A 21,981-nucleotide genomic window follows, 5' to 3' on the forward strand; every position below is an offset into this window, starting at 1 on the left:
TTTTAAACGACATCGACATTTTGCAAGTTCTTCGCCCGAGAGATTCGTAGCAGGGTCCTCTTTCAGAGGACGCTGCTGCGACAGCATTTTGAAATGCACTCTCCTCCAGGCTCTTGCTTCTAAGGGTCTCTGTGAGGCAGTAGTGCCTTGTATCGCTCACAGATTTTTTTATACCATATTCATTGCGCCCTATCACATCATTGTCATGATCTTATTAATTTTGTATTTTACGCACCTTTAGTGCGCAGAATTTTAGGCCCCTTTACAGCCACCCTACACCTACCCACTGTCATTGATCATACCATTGCTCACTCGGTACACCACGTCTTGGCGCTCTTTGGCCATAGCTGGCCCTTGCGCCAGAAAACAACATATATCATCATCATCGAGAGTTTCTGTCACACTTTGTTGATGGGCGTCCAACCAAGGACTATCCCTACCCAACACTGCAGCTTGGAACACAGCTTTATGCTGCAGATGCCATCCATGGATTGACACAAAGCTTTCCCTACATTGCCACTGTCAAAAAGGTTGATGCCCTCTGCAAACCCCCTGTAGTTCTGTGCAGGCTTCCCATCTTGGTCGATTGCCTTGACCATGTAGTCGTAGACAACTGAAATAGGGGAGAAACATTTATATGCGCGTAATAAAAAAATGGCAATGAAAGAAGGCTGATTTTTTTATTTACTCCTCAAGACATTTGCAGATGTTTAAAAGAACTAAAATAACACGATAGATACAGTCTGATATTAAACTGATCGTTTGGATTTATAAATTATAGTTCTGGAGTTTCAATAATTAATACATATTTGTTTACTAAGCTGGTGTTGCTCTCCTATGAAGAGTTTGAAAAGTCGAAATGCGAGCTCTCATTTATAAAACGCTTGAGTTACAGCCAAAGTTATGCCCCTGTCACATGGCCACTTTCGATCGCGATCGAGCCTCGATCCGGCTCGGACTTTCGATCGCGATCGAAAATGATCGCTACTACACAGTCCAAGGATCAGGATCGTATTGTTTGGGCTCGAACGCTTTAAGTGTAACTAAGTCAGAAGCAATTAATAAACGTGCCTAATAGGTAGTAAAGGTACAAATCAATTTACAGAAAAATTACTTTTTCATTCGGTATTTTAGGTAAACGACGTGCCACGTCCGCCGATTCTGATCGTCTGCAAATCTCAGAACCACGTGCATGGCGTCGACACAGCGCACAGAGATTTTCAAAATTATACGGGCATAAAAAAAATCATTTTTTTCGCACTGTCGTTAAAATGGCCTTTTTAGAGGGTTATTTCTTCGGATCTCTTTCTTTCTCGTTGTACCTCATTTTCTGTCACACTGAGCTAGAAGCTTCTTACGTCGGTCTCCGATCGAAATCGGCCACTTCGATTACGATTTGCGGATCACGACCGACAAGTGCGATCGAACGTGCCCTTGTGACAGGGGTTTTACTATGAAACAACACCCTTTCGGGGGCATTCAATTAGTAAACCAACAAACACAATCTGCAGCTCTGAAGTCAACTACGCGAAACTATTGCGTGCCCGCCGCACTGGTGAATTCTGCAGAGATCAGTGCACCAGTATCGAGGCAAACGCTTACCTCAACGTATGTGGGAATCTGAAATACCAGCGAGCGAGATGTCAACACGCAAGCGGACAGGGATTTTTCACTTGGCGCTCAAGCATACACATTCGAGGCCGTCAAGCAAAGCGTGAGAGGCTGGGCAACCACTTCAAACAGCTCAGATCGTAGCTTAAGTACACCGCACTAACCACAAAAAGAAAAAGAACTAGCGAACTGACGTGAACGCCGCACAAGAAGCCTCCATGAGCTCGAATCGCTCGGTGCGAACGAGCGACGCGCATGCACGATGATCGAGCGCCAGAGCACTCCGGCGCAAGCACATACAACGTTAAAATGACAAACAATGGTTCACTTACATGATCGTTGAACCATGGGCCAGAGCTTTGTGTCGTCGATCCAGCCGCTGTCCATCGATGGACCCGAAACAACGCAGCTTGTCCCACCATCGCCCATGAATACAGCAGTACGGCTGCTTCGCTGGCCTTCAACCCAAGGCCAGTCATGCCGGCACAATCACGTGATGAAACATGGCCGCGCCCGTGCGCCGCTGCTGAAAACCGTCTATATGGGCTGCAGGACATCTCCCACATTCATGGAAAGAAGCCATTGTAATCCCGGTCTTAAAACAGGGCAAGGACCCATCCTCTGTGACAAGTTATCGCCCAATTGCACTCACTTGTTGTCTATGTAAGCTATTCGAAAAAAATGATTAATCGGCGTCTTCTACATTTCCTGGAATCTAACAGATTACTTGACCCTTACCAATGCGGTTTCAGAGAAGGCTGGTCTACAACCGACCATCTCGTGCGCATCGAAACAAACATTCGGGATGCTTTCATACGTAAACAGTTCTTATCTGTATTTCTAGATATGGAGAAGGTGTATGACACAACGTGGCGTTACGGAATCCTGCAAGACCTATCGGCAATGGGCATCCGTGGGAACATGCTAAATGTTATAGAGAGCTACTTGCAGAATCGTACTTTCCGGGTTAAAATAGGTAATGTGCTGTCCCGTTCATTCATACAGGAAACTGGGGTACCTCTAGGAGGCGTGCTCAGCTGTACGCTCTTCATAGTCAAGATGAAATTACTCCAAACATCAATGCCTTCAGCCATTTCTTATTCCGTGTACGTCGACGACGTACAGATAGGTTATAAATCTTGTAACCTTACAGTATGCCAACGACAGGTACAAGTTGCCCTGAACAAAGTCTCTAAATGGGCCACAGAAAATGGCTTTAAAGTAAACCCAAATAAAAGCTCATGTGTTCTATTCACGCAAAAGAGAGGGCTCTTAGCAGACACTGCAGTGGAACTACACAGTGAGCTCATACCAGTAAATACAGAATACAAGTTTTTAGGCACAATTCTAGACTCTAAACTGACTTTTATTCCCCACATAAAGTACCTTAAAGCCAAATGCTTAAGGGCAATGAACATTCTTAAAGTATTGTCGCACACCACATGGGCCAGTGACAGAAAGTGTTTGTTGAACTTATACAAAAGCCTCATTCGTTCACGCATAGACTACGGTGCGATAGTCTATCAGTCCGCCGCCCCCAGTGCCTTAAAGATGATCGATCCTGTTCATCATTTAGGCATCCGCCTGGCAACCAGAGCCTTCAGAACAAGCCCTGTGCAAAGTCTTTATGTGGAGTCAAATGAGTGGCCCCTAAACCTTCAAAGGTCCTACTCTAGCTTTATGTATTTCCTGAAAGCAAACTCAGACTGCCGACATCCTTGTTACTCCATCATAAATGACACTAAGTGTGCCACACTTTTCCACAACTGACCTAGAGCAATGAAACCCTTCTCACTGCGGGTGAGGAAACTCGGCGAAGAAAGCGGTGTTCCACTGCTTGAGCATCATGTAATGCCTCCAGCAACGCCGTTACCGCCGTGGCAATGGCAACTTATAGATTGCGACGTATCGTTCGTTGAGGTCTCGAAGCATGCTCCGGAAGTACATATCCGAATGCACTTTCGTGAACTTAATCGAAATACTCTTGCCCGGAATTCTTTACTGATGCATCAAAGTCGCATGCTGGCGTGTCCTATGCGGCAATCGGTCCTTCCTTTTCTAAATCCGGTGAAATGCATCCGGAAACAAGCATATTTACTGCTGAGGCTCATGCCCTGTTGTGTGCAGGGAAGCATATAATGAAAACAAAGCTTCAAAAATCTGTTATATTCACTGACTCTTCAAGCGTAGTAAAGGCATTAATGTCTCCTCGTAAACACAAAAATCCTGTGCTCAGTGAACTCTATTCAGTGCTGTGCACAGCATATACATCTAACCAACGTGTCACAATATGCTGGGTACCAGGCCACAGAGGCATTGAGGGCAGCATGCTTGCAGGTAAAACTGCCGTTTCCCTTGTAAGAAAGGGGAACACATCCTCTACAGCTGTTCCCGCAGTAGATTTGAAGCATTTCTTGCGCAAAAGCCTTAGGAGCTATTGGCAGCACTCATGCGATGCGGAAACAAGAAATAAACTTCACGCCATCAAACCGCAATTAGGTAATTGGCCACCCACAACGAAAACACGACAAACCGAAATTACTCTTTGCCATCTTAGGATTGGCCACACGTATGGCACGCACTCTCACGTGTTGACTGGTAATGAACCCCCTTCCTGTAGCAAATGTGGCGAGACGCTAACTGTAATCCATGTCTTGATAGAGTGCAAGGAATTAGAGCCTCAAAGAAATACTTCCCCTTAGCATACAAACAACACGTTCCTCTATACCCAGCAATGTTTTTGGGCACAGAACAGGTCTTTGATCACAGGTATGTTTTAAAGTTTCTTGAAGATGCCGGTACATTGAGACTCATCAGCCCCCTGCATTCGTAGCACATACTCTCTTCAGAGGCTGCTGCTGCGACAGAATTATTGTAGAGCACGTGCCTCTCAGCCCTTGCGTTCAAGGGTCCTGTTGAGGCACCGGTGCTACTCTCACGTACACGTTTTGTGACATCATCACTTCAGAACAAACCATCCATGGGCATTTCCCTCATCTCCTCCCGCAGGGGCGTCTGCGTCAGCAGGCGTTTGGTGTGTTGCGACACCACGGACCCGAGCACACGGGGGTTGGACCCTCCCACGCGTAGTCGTGCGTGGCTTAGCCGTGTCTGGGGAAAGGGGGATCCTGGAGGTTGAGCTAATGCCGGGTGTATGGACCTTTATGGCCCCCGGCGGAAGCAACACACCTCTTTGGCCTCTGCTTCACATAGACGGCACCCCCGGGCTGACCCACCCGGAGGAAATCGGTAGTCGCCTTTTCCTGTCCTTCTCTTCAATCTTGGTCTTTCTCTCTCACTTTCAATCTATCCTGTCTTCTTTTCTCTTCCATTTATTTCCAGCATTCCTGGCGGCGAGGGTTAACCTTGTGTGTTATAACCACCCTTGGTTATACGTATTTGGTTATAGCGGGTACGTACAGCTGGCGTTTGTGGGACTTGTGTTTACAGGTCCTACATCGTCCCCTTGTTGGGCTCCATGGCGGGTGGCTGGCGTTCCTGCCGAAAAATTATTATTTTTGATGGCTTTTTCTTTCCCCGCATTACCCGATTGCCCCCTTAAGTGGGGGCGCACCGAAGATGTATTCAAATTTTTTGGCCGGCAAACTGAAAATTTCCCTCGATTCCACGTAATCCATTGTGAAAAACCCGAAAAGGCGGTGAGAACGATCTCACCTTTTCTTGTTTCAAAATGCCTGACAGAGACAATAGGGGCCGGCTACAAAGCTACGAAATTGGCTAGCGGCGACCTTCTTCTTGAACTCCGAGATATTAAACAACATGAGAAACTGCAGAACCTCGTATCAATTGGAGACTTTCCTGTCACTGACCCCACACCGCACTATGAACACCAGTCGTGGTGTTGTTTCGGATGATGATTTGATGGAGCTAAGTGAGACAGAACTATTAGAGGGATGGAGTGACCAAAATGTGATCAATGTCAGAAGAATCAAGATGAGGCGTGACGGAAAAGAAATTCTGACCAAGCATCTCATTCTAACCTTCGGCTCAAGTGTACTGCCCCCCCGCAGGGGCGTCTGCGCAAGCAGGCGTTTGGTGAGTCGCGCCACCACGTACCCGAGCACACGAGGGTTGGACCCTCCCGCGTCTAACCGTGCGCGGCTTAGCCGTGTCCGGGGAAAAGGGGATCCTGGGGGTTGAGCCGACGCTGAGTGTTTGGACCTTTAAGGCCCCTCAGCAGAGGCAACACACCCATTTGGCCTCGGCTTCACGTAGACGGCACCCCCGGACTGACCCACCCGGGGGAAATCGGTGGTCGCCTTTTCCTATCCCCCTCTCCAACCTTTTGCTTTCCTGTCTCCTTTCTTTAACTATCCTATCATCTCTTATCTTCTGTCACTTCCTAATTTTCATAGGCGGCTTGGGTTAACCTTGTGTATGTGCCCTCCCTTGGGTACAATATATTAGGTTATAGTGCCAATGTACGGTTGGCGCCTGCAGCCTTACGCGTTAAGCACTGCAGCGTCCCCTAGTTGGGCTCCGTGGTGGGTGGCCGCCATTGCTGCCGAACACAAAACAAATTACATGGGAACCCCTACATTTCCCCGTCTTGATCGCCAGCCTCAGAAGAGGGGGCGCACCGATGAATCCTTGTATATGTTTACAAAGCCAACTGAAACTTTCCCGCGATTCCACGTGATCCACAGTGAGAAAACCGAAAAATCAGCTCGAATAATTTCACCATTTGTTGTCGCAAAATCTCTGACCGAAAACCTTGGACCTGGCTACAAGATCACCAGAATTACCAGCGGTGACCTTCTGTTGGAGGTTAAGGATCACCAACAATACCAAAAGCTCACCAGTCTTCAATCACTCGGACAGCACCCGGTAACTGTTACGCCACATCGAACCATGAATACCTCACGCGGAGTAGTATCTGACCTAGACCTCCTAGAATTGACTGAAACCGAGCTTCTAGAAGGCTGGAGCGACCAAAATGTCATCAATGTGCAACGCATAAAAATCAGGCGGGACAATAAAGAAATACCAACACACCATCTAATTCTGACATTTTCATCAAGCATTCTGCCCCAGACGATCCTAACAGGCTACATCAAACTGAACGTGCGACCTTACATCCCAAATCCGAGACGATGCTACCAGCGCCAAAGGTTCGGACACGGTTCGCAGAGTTGCCGTGGTCGACTCACCTGCGCCAAGTGCGGAGTGCAAGGCCATGCCTCAGATAGCTGTGAGGCCACGCCTCACTGTGTAAATTGTGACGGCGAACATCCGGCGTATTCTCGCTCTTGTCCAGGCTGGAAAAGAGAAAAAGAAATAATAACTATAAAGGTCCGTGAGAACATCTCGTTCAGGGAAGCACGCAAAAGGTGCTCGCCTTTTCACAACACTACATACGCTGATGCGGCACGTCAGGGGGCACGGTCGCATCGGCTTCCGCCACCAGCCCGGCCTGCACGTAGCGAGCCGTCAGCTGGGGCAACCGCCCCTACGGTAGGAGCAGCCAAGGCTGCCCTACCCCCCCTCGACTCGGCCACACCAGTGGCCTCTACAAACCTTGGCAGCAGCCAGGGCCGCACAGAGGCAAAGGAGGGTCCATCAACCTCCGCACTGGTGGGGGCAAAGGCTTTGTCCTCAAAGACGCCTGTACGTACACATCGCTCGTTGGAGCGAGTGTCCAAAGCCCCGGATGAGGCAATGGACACTACCACATGCGAGATGGCGCATGGAGCGCCTAGGGTGCGACGAGGCTCTCTCGAGCACCCCAAAAAGGGGAAAACTCCAATTACAGGGCCTGAAAAGGCTCTGTAGGATAAGTCCAAGTACTCGACCAAGACACACAGCACATTTCCTTCCAACATGAACACAATAATTCAGTGGAATATAAGGGGACTACTGCACAACCTAGACGACATTCAAGAACTTTTACACAAATTTAATCCAAAAGTGCTGTGTGTCCAGGAAACTCACCTTAACTCTAGAAACAGCAGCTTTCTCCGTCAGTATAATATTTTCCGAAGGGATCGCGAGGATGCTGCCGCATCATCTGGAGGTGTGGCCATAATACTCGATAGAACTGTAGCCTGTCAGCATTTTCCACTGCAAACCGCACTGGAGGCCGTGGCTGTTCGTGCTGTCCTTTCAAATTAACTGGTAACCATTTGCTCGCTCTATATACCTCCAAACTACCAGCTGCACAAACAAGAATTTCAGTCTTTCATTGATGAGCTCCCCGAACCCTACCTTGTTCTTGGGGATCTCAATGCACACAGCGGCCTGTGGGGCGACTCTCGCATCGATGCGCGAGGCCGTTTAATTGAAGACTTTCTTTTCTCATCCGGTGCGTGTCTGCTAAACAAAAAAGAACCTACATATTATTGTCTCGCAAACAGAACCTTTTCCTCCATAGATCTCAGCATAGCTTCTCCATCCATATTACCTGAACTCGAATGGGAAGTTATAAAAAACCCTTATGGGAGCGACCATTTCCCTATACTGCTGCGAGCACAAAGACAATACGAATCTCCACCACATGCCCCCCAGTGGAAGGTCGATGCAGGGAACTGGGAGAAATTCCAGACACTTACCAGTACGATCTCGTGGGCTGACATGTCTGTGCTCGGAGTTGACGGTGCCGTCGAGTATTTTACCAACTTCATAATTGATGCAGCATCTAAGTGTATTCCCCAAACAAGTGGACTTTCTCGTAAACCTCGTGTTCCGTGGTGGAATGAACAATGTCGGAACGCGCGTAGGCAGCAGAACAAAGCATGGAGGCAGCTTCGCGATTCTCCTACTGCTGAAAACCTTGTCAATTTCAAGCAAATTAAGTCCCAAGGTAGGAGAACGCGCAGACAAGCCAGGAGAGACAGCTGGCAAAAATTCTTATCAAGCATCAATTCGTACACGGATGAGGCCAAGGTTTGGAACAGGGTCAATAGAGTAAGAGGACGACAAACACATCCGCCTCCCTTGATACACACGCAGGGAGACAGCCTGGAGGACCAAGCAAATCATCTGGGTGCTCATTTTGAACATGTGTCCAGTTCATCACATTATTCTCCAGCATTTACAAAATACAAAGCAGCAATAGAAAAGAAAAACCTAGACCGAAAGAGCACCGGGAACGAGCCATATAACTTACCTTTCTCTCTAGCAGAGCTGTATGCATCACTCACCTGTTGCAACCGATCTGCCCCAGGCTCTGACCGCATACTATACGAAATGTTAAAAAACCTGCCCTCTGAAACGAAGAAAACGCTTCTGTCTGTATAACTTTATTTGGACCTCCGGCGAGATCCCCTCTGCCTGGAAAGAGGCCATAGTGATCCCTATCCTAAAGCAGAACAAGGATCCATCGTCCGTATCCAGCTATCGGCCCATAGCTCTAACAAGCTGCATCTGCAAAGTCTTCGAGAAGATGATAAACCGGCGTCTAATACATTTCCTAGAATCAAGCAAGCTGCTTGACCCATACCAGTGTGGGTTTCGCGATGGCCGATCCACCACTGACCATCTGATACGCATAGAGGCTCAGATTCGTGAAGCCTTTGTCCACAAGCAATTCTTCCTGTCTGTTTTCCTCGATATGGAAAAGGCATACGACACCACGTGGCGGTTCGGAATACTGAGAGACCTCGCACACTTTGGAATACGTGGCAATATGCTGAATATCATTGAAAGTTATCTGTCCAACCGCAGATTCCGTGTTCGTGTGGGTAATGCCCTATCAAGACCATATGTGCAGGAAACTGGAGTACCACAGGGCGGTGTGCTTAGTTGCACCCTCTTTATCATAAAAATGAACTCTCTGCGTCTGTACATCCCACGCAACCTATTTTATTCAGTATATGTCGACGATGTGCAGATAGGGTTCACCTCATGTAACCTTGCAGTCTGTGAGCGGCAGGTTCAGCTTGGTTTGAACAAACTATGTAAGTGGGCAGACGAGAATGGATTTAGGCTTAACCCACAAAAGTCCACATGCGTCCTCTTCTCCAGAAAGAGAGGTCTGCACCCTGATCCCAACATCGAGATGCAAGGTGAGGGTCTACCTGTAAAAACTGAACACAAATTTCTAGGCATAATTCTGGACGCGAAGTTAACATTTATCCCACATCTAAAGTATCTAAGAAACAAGTGCATGAAGACAATGAGCATCTTGAAAGTGTTGTCTCGCACTACGTGGGGTAGTGACACAAAATGTCTACTGAATCTCTATAAGAGCCTGATTCGATCACGTATAGACTACGGTTCCATTATATACCACTCCGCGACTCCGAGCTCCTTGAAGATGTTGGACCCTGTCCACCATCTGGGCATCCGCCTCTCTACGGGTGCATTCAGAACAAGCCCCGTAGAAAGCCTATATGCAGAATCAAATGAATGGTCACTCCATCTGCAGAGAACGTACTTGTCCTTTATGTATTTCCTGAAAGTAAACTCAAGCAAAACTCACCCTACCTACACAACTATAAATGACCTGTCCAGTGCCCAAACCTTTCAGAACCGCCCTAGCGTAAGAAAGCCCTACGCACTGCGAGTAAGAAGTCTTGCCGAAAAGATGGATGTGTCGCTCCACGAACACGATGTCATGTCCTCTCCTGTACAGCTGCCGCCATGGCAGTGGCAGCTGATTGACTGTGATCTGTCCTTCGTTGATGTTACAAAGTATGCGCCGGTCGCACATATCCGTATGCACTTCCTCAAATTGCAGCACAAATACTCTTGTCCGGAATATTTTACTGACGCCTCAAAGTCACACACTGGCGTGTCTTACGCGGCGGTCGGTCCATCCTTTTGGGCTGCCGGAGTTCTACACCCAAACACAACCATCTTTACAGCGGAGGCCTACGCCATCCTGGCGGCGGTTAAACACATCAAACAGCTAGACATACGCAAGGCAGTCATTTACACTGACTCCTTGAGCGTGTTGAAATGTTTAAAAACTCTCAGTAGGCACAGAAACCCCGTCATTATAGCTCTTTATTCCATACTTTGCACCGCGTACGCATCTAAGCAACAAATTGTGCTGTGCTGGGTGCCAGGGCACCGCGAGATCGAAGGGAATGAGTTGGCCGATACCCGCAGGGGCGTCTGCGTAAGCAGACGTTTGGTGTGTTGCGACACCACGGACCCGAGCACATGGGGGTCGGACCCTCCCGCGTGTAACCGTGCGCGGCTTAGCCGTGTCCGGGGAAAAGAGGATCCTGGGGGTTGAGCCAATGCCGGGTGTTTGGACCGTTATGGCCCCCCGGCGGAGGCAACACACCTCTTTGGCCTCCGCTTCACGTAGACGGCACCCCCGGACTGACCCACCCGGGGGAAATCGGTAGTTGCCTTTTCCTGTCTCTCTCTCCCTCCAACCTTCGTCTTTCTCTCTCACTTTCCATCTCTCCTGTCTTCTCTTCACTTCGTTTTACTTCTAATTTTCCAGGCAGCAAGGGTTAACCTGGTGTAGTTTATCCAGCCTTGGGTCTATTATATTAGGTTATAGTGGCTATGTACAGCTGGCGTCTTCGTTGCCTTCGGGTTTCGTAGCGTCCCCATGTTGGGCTCGGTGGTGGGTGGCTGGCATAGCTACCGAAGTTATAGTTCCCTTTATGGCTCTTTCGTCATTTCCCCGACTCCCTGATCGCCCTCATAAACGAGGGCGCACCGAAGATATCTTTCAATTCCTTGGTAACAAATTGCAAAATTTCCCCCGGTTCCATGTTATTCATTCTGATAACTCTGAAAAGACGATGAGAATGATTTCACCCTTCCTCGTGTCAACGTGTCTCACCGAAACTCTTGGGGCAGGCTACAAGGCATCAAAAATGGCTAGTGGAGACCTCCTTTTGGAACTCCACGATACGAAACAGCACGAAAAGCTTCCAAACCTAGTGTCATTCGGGGAAATCCCGGTGACAATATCCCCGCACCGAACTATGAACACCAGTCGTGGCGTTGTCTCCGACGATGACCTGATGCATCTGGCAGAAGCTGAACTGTTGGAAGGCTGGAGCGAGCAAAACGTGATCAATGTTAAGCGAATTATGCTAAGGCGGGACGGCAAGGAGATCAAAACCAAGCATCTAGTACTTACTTTTGGATCAAGTATCCTGCCCGAGACAATCGAGGCGGGCTATGTGAAGCTACGGGTCAGACCCTATATTCCAAATCCTCTTCGTTGCTTCAAGTGCCAGCGTTTCGGCCACAGTTCCCAGAACTGCCTAGGCCGACAGACATGTGCTAAATGTAGTTCCGATGACCATGCCTCTGAAACGTGCGAAAACACACCACACTGCGTCAACTGTGATGGCGAGCATGCCGCATACTCGCGGTCATGCCCGTCTTGGAAGAAAGAAAAAGAAGTCATCACGATCAAAGTAAAGGAAAATATAACTTTCAAAGAGGCTCGCAGGCGGGTTTCATACCTGCCTAAAGTCAGTTTTGCCGAGGTGGCGCGTCAGGGGGCAGCGCCACAGCGGCATCCGGCAGCTGTCTGGCCCACACAAGGTGAGCCGGCGGTGACGCCATCCGCCCCCTCGGTGGCTGCGGCCAACGCTGCTCCGCCGCCCCAGAAGAAGGGGCCATCGACCTCCGGGCTGGTGGCCTCAAGGGCCTCGTCCCTCGAGACGAGGCCTTCACGTCAAGCCAACCGCTCGCAAGAGCGCGTGTCCAGCGCCTCGCAAGAGGCGATGGACACAACAACCAGCCAGACGGCGCCGCCAGCGCCTAAGGAGCGGCGGGAATCCCTTGACCGCTCCAGAAAAGAGAAACCTCGCGTCACGGCGCCTGGAAAGGGCACCGTGAGCTAGTCTTCATCTTCTGAACACACAGCACAAACACTTTCTTCATTATGGAAACACAAATATTACAATGGAATGTTAGAGGACTTATTCACAACCTCGACGATATAAGAGAACTCCTACACAAACATAATCCTAAGTTGCTGTGTGTTCAAGAGACACATCTGAAACCCACAAACACAAACTTCCTTCGTCAATACACCATCTTTCGAAAAGACCGCAATGAGGCTAACGCCTCGTCCGGCGGTGTAGCAATAATAGCAGATAAGTCTGTAGCTTGCCAACATGCAGCCCTCCAGACGCCCCTTGAGGCAGTGTCAGTTCGGGCCATTCTGTTTAACAGACTAGTAACTGTCTGTTCCATTTATGTCCCCCCCAATCATCGCCTTGAAAAAACAGACTTTTATAACCTCATTGACCAGCTTCCCGAACCTTACATCCTCGTGGGAGATTTTAATGCTCACAACGCGTTATGGGGAGACTCGCGATGTGACGCGAGAGGTCGTCTCATTGAAAATTTTCTTCTGACCTCTGGTGCCTGTCTCTTTAATAAGAAGGAGCCCACGTATTACAACGCCCAACACGATTCGTATTCATCGATAGACCTTGCACTTGGATCCGCTTCCCTTCTGCCTGACCTTGAATGGAACGTCATCAAAAATCCTTTTGGAAGTGACCACTTCCCTGTAACTTTAAACTTAATAACGCAGCATGACAACCCTCCCAGTATTCCTCGATGGAAATTAGCATCTGCTGACTGGGAGCATTTTAAAGAATCAACTTATTTACCACGAGATTTTATAAACAATTTTAGTATCGACGATGCTGTTGCATATTTTACCGCTTTTATTATTGATGCTGCTGAAAAGTGTATCCCACAAACGAATGGTAGCTCACGTAAAAGATGTGTTCCCTGGTGGAACGAAGACTGTAGACAGGCGCGAAAAAGGCAAAATAAGGCATGGGGCATATTGCGTAGATCTCCAAATGCTGAAAATCTCATTCAATTTAAACAGATTAAATCGCAGGGAAGGCGGACACGACGTCAGGCAAAGAGAGAAAGCTGGGTGAGGTTTATCTCGGGTATAAATTCCTACACACAGGAGGCAAAAGTGTGGAATGGCGTAAGAAAGCTAAAGGGGCAACAAATTCATCCGTTGCCTCTGGTTAATGACCAAGGGAATACCTTGCAGGACCAGGCAGACTGTCTTGGGGAGCACTTTGAGCATGTGTCAAGCTCAATCCATTATTCCAAATCCTTCCTCAAATACAAACAGATAGAAGAATGCAAGCCATTTATACGCAAATGCCGACAGAACGAACAGTATAACCGTCCTTTTAATATTGCCGAGTTGAGAGCCGCCTTGATCGCATGTAAGAGCTCTGCACCGGGACCCGACAGAGTCGTGTATGACATGATTAAGAACGTGCACACTGATACACAACTAACACTACTGGCGCTTCTCAACACTATTTGGGCTGCCGGATATCTTCCATCCGCATGGAAAGAAGCGATTGTGGTCCCTGTATTGAAGCAGGGTAAAGATCCTTCCTTGGCGGCAAGTTACCGTCCCATAGCTCTCACAAGTTGCCTGTGCAAGCTATTTGAAAAAATGGTTAATCGTCGCCTTATACATTTCCTTGAACTGAACAAAATGCTTGATCCCTATCAGTGTGGCTTTAGAGAAGGCCGATCCACAACTGATCATCTTGTGCGCATTGAAGAAAATATCCGAAACGCATTTGTACATAAACAGTTTTTCTTATCGGTATTCCTCGATATGGAGAAGGCGTACGACACAACATGGCGTTACGGAATCCTGAGAGACTTGGCGCTAATAGGCATCCATGGCAATATGCTAAGCCTAATACAAAGCTATTTGTCCAATCGTACCTTCCGCGTCAAAATCGGGAATGTATTTTCACGCCCATTCATTCAGGAAACTGGTGTACCCCAGGGAGGCGTGCTCAGCTGCACACTGTTTATCGTTAAGATGAACACACTCCGTGCCTCATTCTTTCCTCTAGCGTACCGGTACTGTCTCCCTCTCCATCCCGCTATGTTTCTGGGTGACAAACCCCTCTTTAACACCAAAGCTGTCCTGGGTTTTCTTAGCGATGTTACATTGCATGTTATTTGCCCAATAGTTTCATAGCGCATCCTCTCTCCAGAGGATGCCGCTGCGATCGTAGTTTTGTATAGCACGCGTCTCCAGGCCCTTGCATTTCAAAGGGCCTGTCAAGGCAGTAGTGCTTTTTGAAAGACTCATCAGTGATAAATTCTCATTTATTATCATTATCTTGCAATTTGTTCTTTCGTTTCATAGTGCACCTCATTAGCCATTGCCATAATTTTATTACATATATATTTTACGCATTTTACAGCGATTGTTTTTAGGCCCTTTTACAGCCACGACACATCTACCTTTCGCAATTCATTGCTCCATTGTGAACTTATTAACACAGGCCTGGCGCTCTTTGGCCATACCTGGCCCTTGCGCCATTAAACAACATACATCATCATCATCCGTGCCTCATTACCACCGGCTATTTTTTATTCCGTCTACGTAGACGACATACAAATAGGCTTCAAGTCATGTAACCTCGCAGTGTGTGAGAGACAGGTACAGCAGGGCTTAAACAAGGTAACGAAGTGGGCAGACGAAAACGGGTTTAAAGTTAACCCACACAAAAGTTCTTGTGTTCTTTTCACAAGAAAGAGAGGCCTGATTCCAGATCCCTGTGTAGAACTGCATGGACAGCAAATACCTGTGAACAAAGAACACAAGTTTCTAGGCATCATACTTGATTTTAGGCTAACTTTCATCCCCCACATAAAATATCTCAAAGCAAAATGCCTAAAAACAATGAACCTCATGAAGATCTTATCTCACACATCATGGGGCAGCGACAGGAAATGTTTAATGAATCTTTACAAGAGCCTCATTCGTTTGCGACTGGATTACGGTGCTGTAGTATACAACTCTGCTGCCCCAAGTGCACTAAAGATGCTGGATCCCATTCACCATCTAGGTATCCGCTTGGCCACCGGTGCTTTCAGAACGAGCCCTATAGAAAGCCTATATGCAGAATCGAATGAATGGTCACTTCATCTCCAGAGATCGTACATCAGCTTCATATACTTCCTCAAAGTTCACTCTGATCATGAACATCCATGTTCTCAAACCGTTAACGATTTGACGTGTACTACACTTTTCCATAATAGACCCTCTGTCAGACGGCCTTTCCCACTACGTGTGAGAGAACTTAGCGAAGAAATGGATGTCCCACTTCTCGAACATCGTTTAATGCCTCCAGGTAAGCTTTTACCACCCTGGGAGTGGCAGGTGATAGCATGTGATGTATCCTTTGTGGAGGTCACAAAGCACGCTCCTGAACTCGAAATCGCAATACATTTCCGTGAACTCCAATCGAAGTACTGTTGCCCTGAATTCTACACCGACGCGTCAAGTCCCATGCTGGTGTATCTTACGCGGCCTGTCGGTCCATCTTTCTCTGAATCAGACGTATTGAACCCTTATACAAGTATCTTCACTGCAGAAGCCTATGCAGTACTGTCTGCGATTAAACACATTAGGAAATTAAAGCTACAGAAGGCAATAATATTCACGGACTCCTTAAGTGTCGTAAAGGCACTAATGTCTTTAAGGAAACACAAAAATCCTGTTTTCATTGAACTTTACTCATATTTGTGCAATATTTACTCATCTGGTAGACATGTGACAATATGCTGGGTTCCTGGTCATAGATCCATCGAAGGTAATGTGCTTGCAGACCAAATGGCCACATCAATTACATCTGAAGCTACTAATCTTAGCAGTACTATTCCCGCCACAGATCTGAAGCCTTTTTTGCGAAGGAAACTGCGAAACCACTGGCAACGCCTGTGGGAGAGTGAAACAAATAATAAACTCCACCTGATTAAGCCACAGTTAGGTTTCTGGCCCTGTACAACTAAAACACGACGAACTGATGTCCTATTCTGCCGTCTCAGAATAGGACACACATATGGTACTCACAACTTTCTGTTGACTGGTAACGAGCCTCCAACCTGTGGCCGATGTGGTCAGAGGCTGACCGTCCTCCATGTCCTCTTGGAGTGCCGGGAAGCCGAAACAGAGAGAAGGAAACACTTTCCTCTTGCATACCGCTACCATATCCCTCTCCATCCCAGTATGTTTCTTGGCAAAGAACCACTTTTTAATACCAAAGCAGTCCTAGGTTTTTTGAATGACGTGGTACTACATGTGATTAGCCCTAGATATTCGTAGCACATCCTCCCACCAGAGGATGCTGTTGCGATAGTGCTCAGTATAGCGCTTGCCTCCAGGCCTTCATGTTCAAGGGCTCTGTTGAGGCAATAGTGCTTCATGCCAATTTTCGCATCGGACTTACTTTGCAAATAGTAACATTTATTTGCAATGCATATTTCATGCTCATAGCACACGCCATCAGTCATTTCCATAATCTTATTACCTGTAGATTTTATGCACTTTACAGCGACTATTTTTAGGCCCCCTTACAGCCACGTCATATCCACCACTCGTAATTCATCGCATCAATTCAAACTCATTAACACTGGCCTGGCGCTCTTTGGCCATTATTGGCCCTTGCGCCATTAAACCCCATATATCATCACGGCACCCCCGGACTGACCCACCCGGGGGAAATCGGTGGTCGCCTTTTCCTATCCCCCTCTCTGCCCTTTTTCTTTCCTATCTCCTTTCTTTACTGTCCTGTCTCCTATTCTCTTCTGTTACTTCCACGTTTTCATAGGCGGCTCGGGTTAACCTTGTGTATGTGCCCTCTCTTGGGTATCTTATATTGGGTTATAGCAGCAATGCACGGCTGGCGTCTGCAGCCTTACACCTTAAGTGCTGCAGCGTCCCCTAGTTGGGCTCCGTGGTGGGTGGCCGCCATTGCCGCCGAAATAAACCGAACTAATATGGGAACACCTGCATTTTACCCGTCTACTTGATTGTCACCCTCACAAAAGGGGGCGCACCGATGAAATATTAAACCTATTCAGACCGAAAGAAATTTTTCCCCGATTCCAAGTTGTGCACAGTGAGAAAACTGAAAAACCAGCTCGAACCGTATCCCCTTTTCTTGTTGCGAAAGGCTTGACTGACGCCCTTGGCCCAGGTTACAAGGTCACCAAAATGGCGAGCGGGGACCTCCTGCTTGAGATCCGTGACAAAGCGCAGCACAATAAATTGAACAAGCTTGTGGCATTTGGAGACATACCTGTTACCGTCTCACCTCATCGGTCTATGAACACAGCACGTGGAGTAGTGTCTGATGCAGATCTAATCGACTTGTCCGAAACCGAACTATTGGAAGGCTGGAAAGAACAAAACGTAACAAACGTACAGCGCATCATTATCAGAAGAGAAAATAAGGAAATTCCCACTAAACACCTGATCCTGACTTTTGCCACTTGCGATCTGCCACAAACCATAGAAACTGGATACACAAAGTTAGCTGTCAGGCCATACATCCCCAATCCCAGAAGATGCTTCCAATGTCAAAGATTTGGCCACGGCTCGCAGAGCTGCCGTGGTAGACTCACGTGTGCGAAATGTGGAACCCAAGGTCATTCCTCAGACAACTGTGAAGCGACACCTCACTGTGTAAACTGTGATGGTGAGCATCCAGCTTACTCCCGGTCTTGTCCGAACTGGAAAAAAGAAAAAGATATTATCACTCTCAAAGTTCGTGAGAACATCTCCTTCAAGGAAGCACGTAAAAGGTGCTTGCCATTCCACAACACAACATATGCCGAGGCGACGCGTCAGGGGGCAACGTCGCACCGGCTTCCGCCACCTGCCCGGCCCGCGCGCAGCGAGCCGCCGGCTGTGGCAGCCGCCCCTATGGTGGGAGCAGCCAAGGCTGCCTTGCCATCACCGAACTTGGCCACACCAGTGGCTCCTGCTAGCTCTGGCAGCAGCCAGGATAGCACGGAGGCTAAGGAGGTACCGTCAACCTCCGCACTGGTGGGGACAAAGGCTTCGCCTTCCAAGGCGAAGCCAAACCGACGTACACATCGCTCGCTAGAGCGAGTGTCCAACACCTCCCAAGAGGCAATGGACACAACTCCTTCTCAGACGGCACACGGAGCGCCTAGGGAGAGACGACACTCCCAAGAACGCTCCAAAAAAGATAAAACACCAGTTACAGCGCCTGGAAAAGGCTCTGTAAAATAGGCTGTACACATCCCTTCAGACACACAGCACCTTTTATTTTCCTCCAACATGAACACACTATTGCAGTGGAATGTTAGCGGACTAATACACAACCTAGACGACATCCAAGAACTTACCCCGCAGGGGCGTCTGCGTCAGCAGGCGTTTGGTGTGGTGCGACACCACGGACCCGAGCACATGAGGGTCGGACCCTCCTACGCTTAACCGTGCGTGGCTTAGCCGTGTCCGGGGAAAAGGGGATCCTGGGGGTTGAGCCGATGCCGGGAGTTGGACCTTTATGGCCCCCCGGCGGAGGCAACACACTTCTTTGGCCTCCGCTTCACGTAGACGGCACCCCCGGACTGACCCACCCGGGGGAAATCGGTAGTTGCCTTTTCCTGGCTCTCTCTCCAATCTTCGTCTTTCCCTATCACTTTTAATCTTTCCTGTCTTCTCATCTTTTCCATTCACTTCAACTTTTCCTGGCGGCAAGGGTTAACCTGGTGTGGCTGTCCTACCTTGGGTATGCCATATTAGGTTATAGTAACGGCATACTGCTGGCGCTGTGCAGACTTGTTTACATGTTCTGCCACGTCCCCTTGTTGGGCTCCATGGTGGGTGGCAGACGCCGTTGCCGAATAAACCACTTCTTTCCATGGGATCCTCAAACCCGTTTACAACCGATCGTGCCTCGAAAAGGGTACGCACCGACGCAACCTCGCTATTCTGGCCCAAAAACAAAGAAACTTTCCCGAAATTTCACGTCCTTCACTGTGAGCAACCATCTACGAAAGCTAGAGCAATTTCCCCATTTCTTGTGGCCAAGTGCCTAAAAGAGACCATTGGAGCTGGGTATAAGGCAACAAAGATGGCAACCGGAGATTTGCTCCTCGAACTAAAAGACAAGGAACAATACAACAAACTCGCACACCTCGTAGCCTTTGGTAACATCCCTGTTTCTGTAAGCGCACATCGAACAATGAACACAGAAAAAGGTGTAGTATCAGACGAAGACCTAATGACATTGAATGAAGAAGAACTCCTGGATGGATGGAAGGACCAAGGGGTAATCCATGTGCAGCGCATCAAAATCAGACGGAATGACAACGAAATCCCAACAAAGCATTTAATACTCACTTTCAGTTCAACTACTTTACCCGAGACTCTTGAAACCGGCTACGTAAAACTTCATGCTCGACCATACATTCCGAACCCGCGACGTTGCTTCAAATGTCAAAGATTTGGTCACGCATCCCAGAGCTGCCGAGGGCAGCTTATGTGCGCAAAGTGCGGCACAACCGGTCACTCTTCTGAAGATTGCAATAATGACGAGGTACATTGTGCTAACTGCGATGGCAGTCACCCTGCATACTCCAGAGCTTGTCCAGCCTGGAAGAAAGAAAAAGAAATAATTACTGTAAAAGTGAAGGAGAACATAACATTCCGTGAAGCACGACAACGTATCTCCTCTTTATTCTTGCTCAAAACATCTTTCGCCGAAGTGGTGCAACGGGGGGCGGCACCACAACGGCATCTGGCGGCAGCCCGGACCACGCCTAGCGTGCCGAGGCCAACGCCACCCGCCCCTAAGGTGGGAGCAGCCAACGCTGCCCTGCCATCTCTCAAATTGTCCACACCAGTGGCCTCTACAAGCTCCGGCAGCAGCCAGGGCACCGCAGAGGCCCCAGGGGTCCTGTCGACCTCCGGTCCGGTGGGGACGAAGACTTCGTCGCTCGAGATGAAGTCTACGCGACGCACACATCGCTCTCTGGAGCGGGTGTCCAGTGCCTCGCAAGAGGCTATGGACACCAGTCCAAGCCAAACGGCGCTAGTAGCGTCGATGGAGCCGCGAGGTTCTCTCGACCGCTCCAAAAAAGACAAAACACCAATTACAGGGCCTGACAAAGGCCTTGTAAAGTAAAGTCACTCTCCTCCCTTTTGAGACACACAGCACCTTTCATTTTCCTCCAACATGAACACAATAATGCAGTGGAATGTTAGAGGACTAATCCACAACCTAGACGACATCCAAGAACTTATCAATAAATTTAATCCAAAGGTGCTGTGTGTTCAAGAAACACACCTAAACTCCAAGGACACCAACTTCCTACGTCAGAATATTGTTTTCCGAAAAGATCGCGAGGATTCTGCCGCATCATCTGGTGTTGTGGCCATCATACTCGACAGAAGTGTAGCCTGTCAGCAACTTCCACTCAATACGGCACTTGAGGCGGTAGCCGTTCGTGCTGTACTTCTGGGTAAACTCGTAACCATTTGCTCGCTCTATATACACCCACATTATCCTTTACACAAGCATGAATTTCAATCATTTATAGATGAATTACCGGAACCTTACCTCGTTCTTGGCGATTTCAAAGCACACAGCAGCTTGTGGGGCGACACGCGTATCGATGCGCGAGGACGCCTAATCGAACAATTTCTTTTCTCCTCTGGTGCGTGTCTCCTGAATAAGAAGGAACCCACCTACTACAATCTTGCAAACAAAACATTTTCGTCCATTGATCTCAGTGTGGCTTCCCCGTCTATATTTCCTGAACTTAAATGGGAAGTTATAAAAATCCTTACGGGAGTGACCACTTTCCCATACTGCTGAGATCACCACTACAAAACGAACCTGCACCACAGGCTTCCCGGTGGAAGTTCGATAAGGCAGATTGGGAGAAATTCGAAAGTCTTACGAGTAGTATCTCGTGGTCTGACTTATCTTCGATGGGAATTGATGCTGCTGTCGAGTATCTTACATCCTTCATAGTCGATGCCGCTTCTGAATGTATACCAGAAATGAGTGGTGCGACCTGCAAACGCCGTGTCCCATGGTGGAACGAGGAATGTCGGAACGCTCGTGGGAAACAGAACAAAGCGTGGGGGTTGCTACGCGACTCCCCAACTGCGGAGAATCTTGTAAATTTTAAGAAAATTAAATCGGAGGGCAGAAGAACGCGCCGACAGGCCAGGAGAGAAAGTTGGAAGAAGTTTTTATCAGGCATAAACTCGTATACAGACGAGGGCAGAGTCTGGAAGAAAGTTAATAAGATAAAAGGGCTACAAACTTATTCACTCCCGTTGGTAAACACACAAGGCGACACTCTGGAAGACCAAGCTAACTGCCTAGGAGCACATTTTCAACAAGTGGCCAGCTCATCTCATTATTCCCAAACATTTAAAAGGCGCAAGGCTACAATAGAAAAACAGAAACTAGAAAGAAAATGTACTGGAAACGAAGCATACAACCAGCCATTCTGTATTGCTGAACTGTATGCATCACTTAGTTGTTGCAACAAGTCTGCGCCAGGCTCTGACCGCATAGCTTATCAAATGCTGAAACACCTTCCCCATGAAACAAAGAAAACTCTCCTCACCCTATACAA

The sequence above is a fragment of the Dermacentor silvarum genome, chromosome 2 (assembly GCF_013339745.2).
Source record: "Dermacentor silvarum isolate Dsil-2018 chromosome 2, BIME_Dsil_1.4, whole genome shotgun sequence".
NCBI classification, from domain to species: Eukaryota; Metazoa; Arthropoda; class Arachnida; order Ixodida; family Ixodidae; genus Dermacentor; species Dermacentor silvarum.